Here is an 8628-nt window from a genome sequence, read left to right as displayed (position 1 = left end):
CTCACCGGTCGACAGCTAGTGCCATCGTTGGTATGACCTCATGGCCTCCCAACCTCGCCAGCGGAGCCAGTGTCACTTTGGTTTTGGAAAAGACTAGGGTTCTGGGGGTGGTGTCAGGCCATTGTGAAGGATAAATAAATTAATAGAAGTTAATGAGAGAAAGAGTAGCAGCACAATGAAAATTTGTGTTTTTACAGTGTCTTTAGAGTTTCAACACAGTAAGACATTAAAGAACACAGACTGGCATTATTAGTATACCATAATTATTCTAATATTTCTATGTGTAAAATCTATCATTAAAATTATACTGCCATAGTCAAAAGACATGGAGGGAGAGTGAACAATAACTTTAAATTGCCAATATGTTTGTCTGGGCCTTTCTATATACAGTAGAACATTTCATTATGGATTACTAACATGTCCAAGGTATTCCCCACTATGCACCCAGTACAGCCCTAAAAAGATGCAGAAAATAGATGGATGAAAGTATTTTATTTTTAATGTATATTATCTAAGTTTATTAAGGACATGTAACACATGTGCATATCAATAGCGCAGTATCAAACAGTGGACTAAAATCTGAGTATTGAGATAGATAACTATTTACTGAGGTATAATCATTAGCACATATATTTTTATCACACAAGACGAAACCAAACATCCTATTTGTTCTTCTTTTTTAAAGTTTCAAGACAATGTGGAGACGTCAGACTTTAATCTTTGCTACTTTGTATAATAATGTGAAAGGACACTACCCGGGTAGTTTAAAAGATCACACATACACACTCTCACACACAAACAGATATGAGACTTGGTTGAATGCACCCCACACAAATTGCATGTAGTGTTGCAAACATTGCAAAATCACAGCAGCACAGCATTTGTTTTATTTGGTCACTGACATGTCATGTAATTGATCAGACCTGCTCTTTTTTTGTCTGCGTGTTCTTCATTGTGTTATATACCTCTCTAACTTTCCCTTTTCTGATTGCTGGTTTTCAGTGTTGTTATTCAATGTGTATTTCTCCCATCTCCCCTACTTGAGCAAGGTGACAATTACAGGGTTTCCAAGCTGAGAGGAGACACTCATCAACAGCTATAATCTGTGGGGACCCCTGTCACACACTCGCTCTCACTCTCACACACACACACGCACGCATGACCAACCTGCTTGTATAGCATCCGCATTCAAAGCCTGATACAGCACACACACTTAAACACGCACACATACACACACACACATTTTACCACCCCCTCATGTCCCATGCTGTTCCTCACTCACAAGTGGAGCAAGCAAATCCAGAGGCATGACAGACAGACAGACAGACATATCATTATCCAAGCCTTTCCATCAGTTTGGGTGTCTGATGATAGCATGGATGAGGACCACAGTCCCATGATACTCTTAATGCAACTCTGTGCATACTAACAAATACCCAGATACTCACGCCGTCTGTAAAGCCCATACGGTATGTGCTTTTCACCTCAGCCAAAGTTAGGATGTTTTAATGGAAGAAACAGTGGAAAGAGTGGAAGCAGTAAGTTATTTAAGAAACATATAGTCATCTCAGCTTGTACAGCAACCTCGCTGAAGTACAAATCAGAGTGTGTCACCATGAGGAAAACTACTAGTGTTAGTTTGTTCCAGCCTCTCTGAACTAACTCTTCAAATCTTTAGAAATGCAAAACTCCTTCCCATTCCCTGTCTCCCCTTTCCTCTGTCCTCTCCTCTTTTCCTGGTGTGGACCCTGTCTGGACCTAAACAGGAAGGGTGTGGTGCTGAGGTGGCACACCAGGGTCGCGACCTGGCCTCCCTCCCATCATTAGAGCCTCCAGCTGGGCCAGGACTTCCGTTGATGTGGTCCACCGAGGAGGGGAGGCAGGGGAGGGACATCCCTTTAATTGTACCCTAGGTCATAGCAAAAGGAATGTCTGAGGTCTGAGGCCTTGTTACACACTCACACAGACACACACATCTACAGACACTCAAATACACTCTCTCTCTCTTGCTCTTTCTCCTCTGTCTCTCGTTGTTCTGTTCTATGTTCTCCACCTCCCATACACCCCTGCGGAGAAGGCCACTAATTGGCACATTGGCTGCCAGTGTGGGTGTGGAGGGAATGTCAGCACGCCACGCCATAGCATGGAACCCACAGATATCTCAAAAGCAATATAGGAACCCTGGGGAGAAACAGAGAAGATAAAAAGCACCTTACATCACAGCTTCCTTTGACCACTACATAATAAAAAGCAGGTAAGAAATGATGATGCATTAATTCAGCGTACTTGATACTCAAGTTGCAGCCACGTCTGTAGGAATAGGAACAATACATTATGACAATAATTACAATTGCTTCACATATTATTACTAATATTTAAAATGAAATAAACGACACATCCACAGCTAAGTTCTCATTCTGTGGTAACATTAGAATAAGTAAATATGACCCAGATCATTAAAAAAAGACTTTGCTTTTATTGCCAGGTAGATATGAAAATCTGCAGAATTTATCTGTTAGTCTTACCGTTCCACAGCCTATATACCTAAAGTGAAATATAAAATAATGAAGAATAATGAAGAGTATAACATTGGCAGGTGTTAAGGTGTTTTCCACTGCAGATAGCCTTTTTTTCATCCTCTATATCATACATGATTATGTATTTTTGTATGACTAACTCAGATTTTGAGTTGTGAACAAACAAAAAACGCCAGCTGAAGATCAGCTGAAGATGTAAAACAATGACAGTTCTTTAATTTGAGACCAATAGAAGGAGACTAGGTAGCAGAGCCAGCAAAAAGACAAAAATAGAGTGGTGTTGAGGGCTGGTTAGAGTGGGTGGGAGGATAGGAGTGGGTCACTATTGGTGCATTTGAACTTGTGGCAAGCCGAGGTGCAGGGGGCCCAAAAGGAGGGAGGGCAGGTCAAGGACTGATAGCCCACAGGGTTGGTGGAGCCTCAGCCCGTGGAGCATGCAGCCAACTTTCCAGTCAACAGATGAGTCAGTCAGCAAAGATGCGCTTAAAATAAATGGCTTCCCTGTTCCAGGCGGAACCACACCCTCTCGTGGTTTCTTGGAGGGCAGCGTGGGCAGGCTGCGCGACCGCCCCTCTGGGGTTTCTGGGGCTTCTGGGGCTGTGGATGAATCTGAACGGGGGAGGTAACAGAGGTAGAAAAGGGGATCGAGGGAGTGGGTGGTGAGTAGGGCCTGTGAGGACCATGGGGGCGTGTTTGAGGTCCCAACTTGGCAACATTAGGGTGAGGAGCTGGCAACCCCTCAGTCTTTTCATTGTTTATTGTTTACCCACACCGCGGACAGTAAACAATGGCACACCCACTCCTTGGGCAATCTGCGGTGGATGCTGGAGGTGAAGCTCCCAACCTTTCCTATTCCAACACACCACTGGGCCTTTATGGACAGACATAAAATCTCATTTGCTGTCTTTTCCTCTGTCATATTTTGCATAAAATTCTCCATTATGTGTATATATATATATTATTTTTTATTTTTTTTAACACATATAATGTAAAAAAAAATTCTTCTATTTCTCTCAGTCTCTTTCTTTCTGTGTGCTGTGTGTGTGCCTCTCTCCCTACTCCTCTCTGTTTTGTGCAGGTCCCTGAGTGATGGTCAGATGCCGACTCTCTAAAACAGTTCAAAGAAAAGGCTAAACCTTAAGTTGGTCCCTGACAGTACACCAAGGTGTTTTGGCCAGTTCAAGGTTAGATGCCCTCTCGACTCTTGCCGTCCATTTGTTTTCTTACGGTTTCTTTTAGAGTCTCACTCTCTGTCTTTCTATGTGTATGTGGGCATGTCCTCACCGTGATGGGTCTCGTTAGCTGTCAAGTGTCATCTTTATTAGCGCTCTCGGTGAGTCAGAGGAATGACAAGAGAGAGCTAGGAGTCGGTCTTTCATTACCCCTGGCGACGGAAGTGTCATTCTCTCCATCTATTATTCATATTCTCTTTAATTTAACCAGGTAGAAGTAGCCTCACAGCCCAGAATTCACAGATATAGTGAGTCACACTAGCAGGACAAACACGGACATGGACATCTTTTTTTTAAAGCCATTCCCACTGAGACAATCTGCTTACTGACTGCCAGAACACATAGCAATTTTATGTTAGACTCGAGGCTTAAAAAACTGTAAAGATATGAGTCCCATCTGTTACAAAAATGTTGAATATAGTCAGTCAAAAAGTAATCAAAATACTTCTGTATGACAGTACACTCAGTGAAAACTTTGAAATCATGAAAGGCTAGGTGTGATTGTTTATATTATTACAAAGGGCTAAGGTTTTTCTATGTTTCATGCTTGAAAGGAGAAAATGCTAATCATTGCACAATTAATTATGAATATGATAACATATAATAACATTGTTATTTTTTTCTTTTGTTTGTTTGTTTGTTTTTTTCCAGACATTTTTTAAATTTGCTTTGGGAAAAAAAAATCTTTAGGGAGTACCTACCTTGCCTACATTAGATAAAAAAGATCAAACTGCAAGCATACACTCTTTAATGCAAACACACACACACACACACACACACACACACACACACACACACACACACAAGCAATCATAAACAGACGCTCAAAATCCACTCAAAACCACACAGAACACACACTGACTAAAGCCTTTAGGAGCTCCAACTTCTCAAAGTTGGAATGATAAGAAGAACAAGGAGAGCAGAAAAGAGTGAGACAAAGAAAAAAAAGAAAAGGAGATAGCGGGAGAGAGGGCGAGATAGAGAAAAACATTACATTTGCTAGCCTAGAATTAGAGCGTGAATGTATTGTCACTCAACTGAATGTTGCAAACTCCAGGTTCCCTCAAAAACAGGGACGTTTCCCTCACTGCCTTTTCCCCCTGAGGACTGGGTGCGTTTGGGGAGATAATTGACGAGTCCCTTGGCATGCAGTCAGTGAACGAGCGCCACACTCAGCGACTCACAGCCACACAAAGCTCCCTCAGTGCGCGTATGTCAGTGTGTATGGCGAAACAACAAACTGGAAGGGGAGTGTGCGTATGTTTGTGAGTGCATGTATGGAAGTGTGGAAGTGTCCGCGTGTGCCCGTGTGTGGTGTGTGTTTATCAGAGAAGGAGGAGGAGAATGGGATGATTATTCCTTTCTTTGTGTCGCGTAATCCATTTCTGCTAAGCTTGAGAGAGCACCCAGGAGTAATGAGAGATGAACCTGAAACAGCCTGACTCTATGAATACCCTTCCGAGGGAAGGCCTGTGCGTTTTCTTTTTCTTTTCATCCCTCTCTTTCTCCGTGCCTCTGTCTTTCCTTTCCTCCGCCTGTGGAATACTTCTGTTTGACTAGCAACTGTTGTGTCTGAGCTGCTTTCTCAAACTATAAGACAGCTATGTCAGATCCGGTGTGATAGATTGAATGCCAGCTTTTTTTCCCCCCTCCTTCCTTTCCATCTTTTTGTCACCAAAAAGCTAAATGCTTGCCAGACTAGATAAATTGTAGGTATCAGAGTCATGTTCAAGAGGAAAGTTTTAATTGTTTACAGGGAAAGTTCTGTTGAGGTGCCAAAGCAAAGTTGGAATAAGAAGTCTTCTATTTAAAAAGCTTGGCTGAAGTTTCGTATGACAGACCACAACATGTGATACTGACTGAGTATATGCAACATTTCCTATGTTCTCTTGTTTTAAATTTTGGTCACTGATTAGTCATTAGCATTGCAGCGGATGTTTTAAGATACACTGACAATTAGTCAAGAACAAAATGCAAAATATACATAAATACAAAAAGTGAAATTTACATCTTAATAATTGATTTACTGTTTCATCTCTGTCAACTATGAGAAGGGAAGAGTTGCATTTTCATTCAAACCTTCTGCATTATCAATAAATGTAAAAAAGGGAAAAAATGCTAATTTATCCTTAATTGCCCTTTCATTTCAACAAAACACTGTATGTTTACTTTAGTCTACATGAATAAATCCAGCTGATGAATTATGTTGAAACAATAAACATAAACTTAAAAAAAGATCCAAAATTTCAGCTTCAGTTTTCACGTAACACTAAATAGAAAAATGCATAAACACGTATCCGTGTTGTTTCAAACTACAGAACACTTTGAAAAGCTGAGCTTCCTCTAACAGCTGCCAAACTGACGCTATAAATACTCACAACTGGCCAGCCTGCTTGTATGTCTGTTTACATGGTCAACATTTCAGCACAGCTTCTATTTATTCAGTTAGTTTGTTTATTAATTTTGAAGTCGTTGTGCAAAATGAAACTGTCTGATGTCGCTTAGCACTTATTTCAATATATGGACATTTAAAGGTGTTTTTTTTCCCCTCTCAATTACAGCTCCAGTCTTCTGTCGTCTCAGGCGAAGCGGATTTTCTCCAGAAATGTGATACATTGAAAAACAAAGAGCAACTTATTTTCATGTGCGGTTAAATAAAATGTGTCTGTTTAAAAATCACAGTTCGTACTCGTAAGAGCAAAAGAGAGAATCCAGCCAGACGTGACAAGAAACAATGACACAGGGCCAAGTTTCCTAATATTCTGACTGGAACCGTAAACACTTCTGCTAACAGATTGAGGAAGCTGTCATATCCACATTTGCCCGGGGACAAATTAATTCATAGGAAAATAAGAAGAACAGGCCGACACATAAGAGGATGTCTCAGCGTCAGACATACATATTAGAAAGACTATGAGAATCACTGTGTGAATCACTCAACCATCATCTTTTTAAGTGACAACAATAAGATAAATACGAGCACTTTTATAACCTTCAGTTTCACATAAAGCCTGTAGATAAGGCTGAATAAACAGAGAGAATATGTGCAAGTGTTTGTGTGATGTTGACTGCTTCGGAGTTTCTGAGTGTGCATGTGTGTGCGCACCGACATATGCGTGTGTATGTGGAAGAGAAAGTGCATGCCAGCAGAAGATTCAGCTGCGAGTGCAGTAGGCTCTTGCACTCAGTCAGTTTGTCCCTGCTGTGCACGCTCCCACCCAACGCCTCCATTCCCGACCCCCTGCAGAGGCCTCTGATTGCCGTGGAAACCGCACTTAAGGAGAAAATTAGGATTGCCTCCTCCCTAATTTAAAAGTACGGCTTAATTGGTTTCATTTATTACAGATGGAAATGCAAAATAAATGTTGTGGTATCTGATTTCATAGGTGTTCTTTTTTTATTTGCTTAGAGAGATGAGATGAAAATAAACAAATCAAACGACAGCTTAAATGAAGGAGCGCAGCGACTGCCGAACAAGCACAGCAGAAGACAAAAAGAAACAGCAATCCAAATGTAGACAAAATACATGCGCAAGCATAGAAAACATACGGTGGACACACACAAACATATAAAACCATGCAGCGCTTCATAGAAACACCCTTTAAGGTACACTCAAGCAGGCTGAGTGTAGAGGTGGAAAATTACTGCTCTGATCCGACCTCCTCATGCACAATCAAGACTGGATTTGGTGCAGGTATATTTATCTCTTGTGGCATTTAAACAGACATGCAGCCAGAATTGAATAACACAAAAATCATTTTCTTACACTCTGCTGCTTGAACAGCAAAATGTTCAACATGTCTTCACGTACATATCTTTTGCATGAACGTGCTGTTTAAAATGAGTACAATTCGACATCAACATCTCTGAGGGGGTCATAAACACCGCTCTTCCTCTCTGGTCCTCTTCATTCCTCTCAAACATTTCCTCGACCAGGGATCTGCACGATCACACCAGAAGGTGACACCAGCCGGTGGTCATTTCTCTCTCACTGACCGGTTCTGTGTTGGAACCACAACCACGCCATCGCCACGCGACGTCCCGGGCCCAGGTGAGCTTACCACTATCCACGGCACAACGCAAATATTACTCCAGTCTTTCTTCTGTACATATGCGCACAGGGGGCAAGCAGCGGGGCACGAGTGGTTAGTTTATTTCTGGATGTATTCATTACACAGTGAAAGGGTTGCAGTTGGGGCTAGGCAATTGTGGCGCCAGCGTGTGATTGTGGCAAGACAGCCTGACCGCTCAAAAATGGCTGAGCTAACAGGGACGGGAGTGGAGACGAGCCGTACACTTGCAGTCTTTGGCAAGTTTAGTCTCCTCGCTACACCCCTCACTCCCCACCAAACACACCTTATGATGATTATTTACCCCACTGAAACCACTATACGCCGAGACGGTTGACAAAAAAGCGCCAGAGAGAGAGAGAGAGAGCACAAAAGGGCAAGGAGAAGAAAGAGGCTGCGAGATCTAAAGTGGAGAATCTGAGTCTTTTCTGCCTTCGCGTTGAAACAGGCAACTTCAGACGAGACAGCCACCAAGCAATCTTGGCAATCACATACTCTTCCACAAAGAAATAATAAGCAGCAACTGGAGAGCGCGAGAGAGAAATTGTGAGAGAAAGAGAAATGGGAGGGTAAAAAGTGAGAAATGGATAGAGTTAAGAGAAACTACTTCTTTGGAGAAGTAACTATGCTCAACCTCCCAATGTTGAGAGAGCAAGAAGTTTATTTGATGGCTCTGTACGTTTGAAATGGTGAAAAAACCTGCTCCTGTCACCTTTGCCTTTCTGTGGCCTGTGTTGCTGAGGGTGTTTCACTCTGGAGTTGTTGTGGAGCTGTTTTGTGATGAGAACA

General features: G+C 42.0%; 1 long non-coding RNA gene across 1 annotated transcript; it reads left to right on the top strand.

Annotated features, from left to right (window-relative positions):
- The first annotated feature begins 3045 nt into the window (after positions 1–3045).
- Positions 3046–7811, top strand: LOC120726228. Its single transcript, XR_005694299.1, has 3 exons — positions 3046–3367; positions 3616–3721; positions 6331–7811. It is a non-coding gene; the product is annotated as an uncharacterized LOC120726228 (long non-coding RNA).
- Positions 7812–8628: the final 817 nt, after the last annotated feature.

The sequence above is a fragment of the Simochromis diagramma genome, unplaced genomic scaffold, assembly GCF_900408965.1.
Source record: "Simochromis diagramma unplaced genomic scaffold, fSimDia1.1 OVJJ01000822.1, whole genome shotgun sequence".
NCBI classification, from domain to species: Eukaryota; Metazoa; Chordata; class Actinopteri; order Cichliformes; family Cichlidae; genus Simochromis; species Simochromis diagramma.
This window is presented reverse-complemented; position numbering and strand designations above follow the sequence as displayed.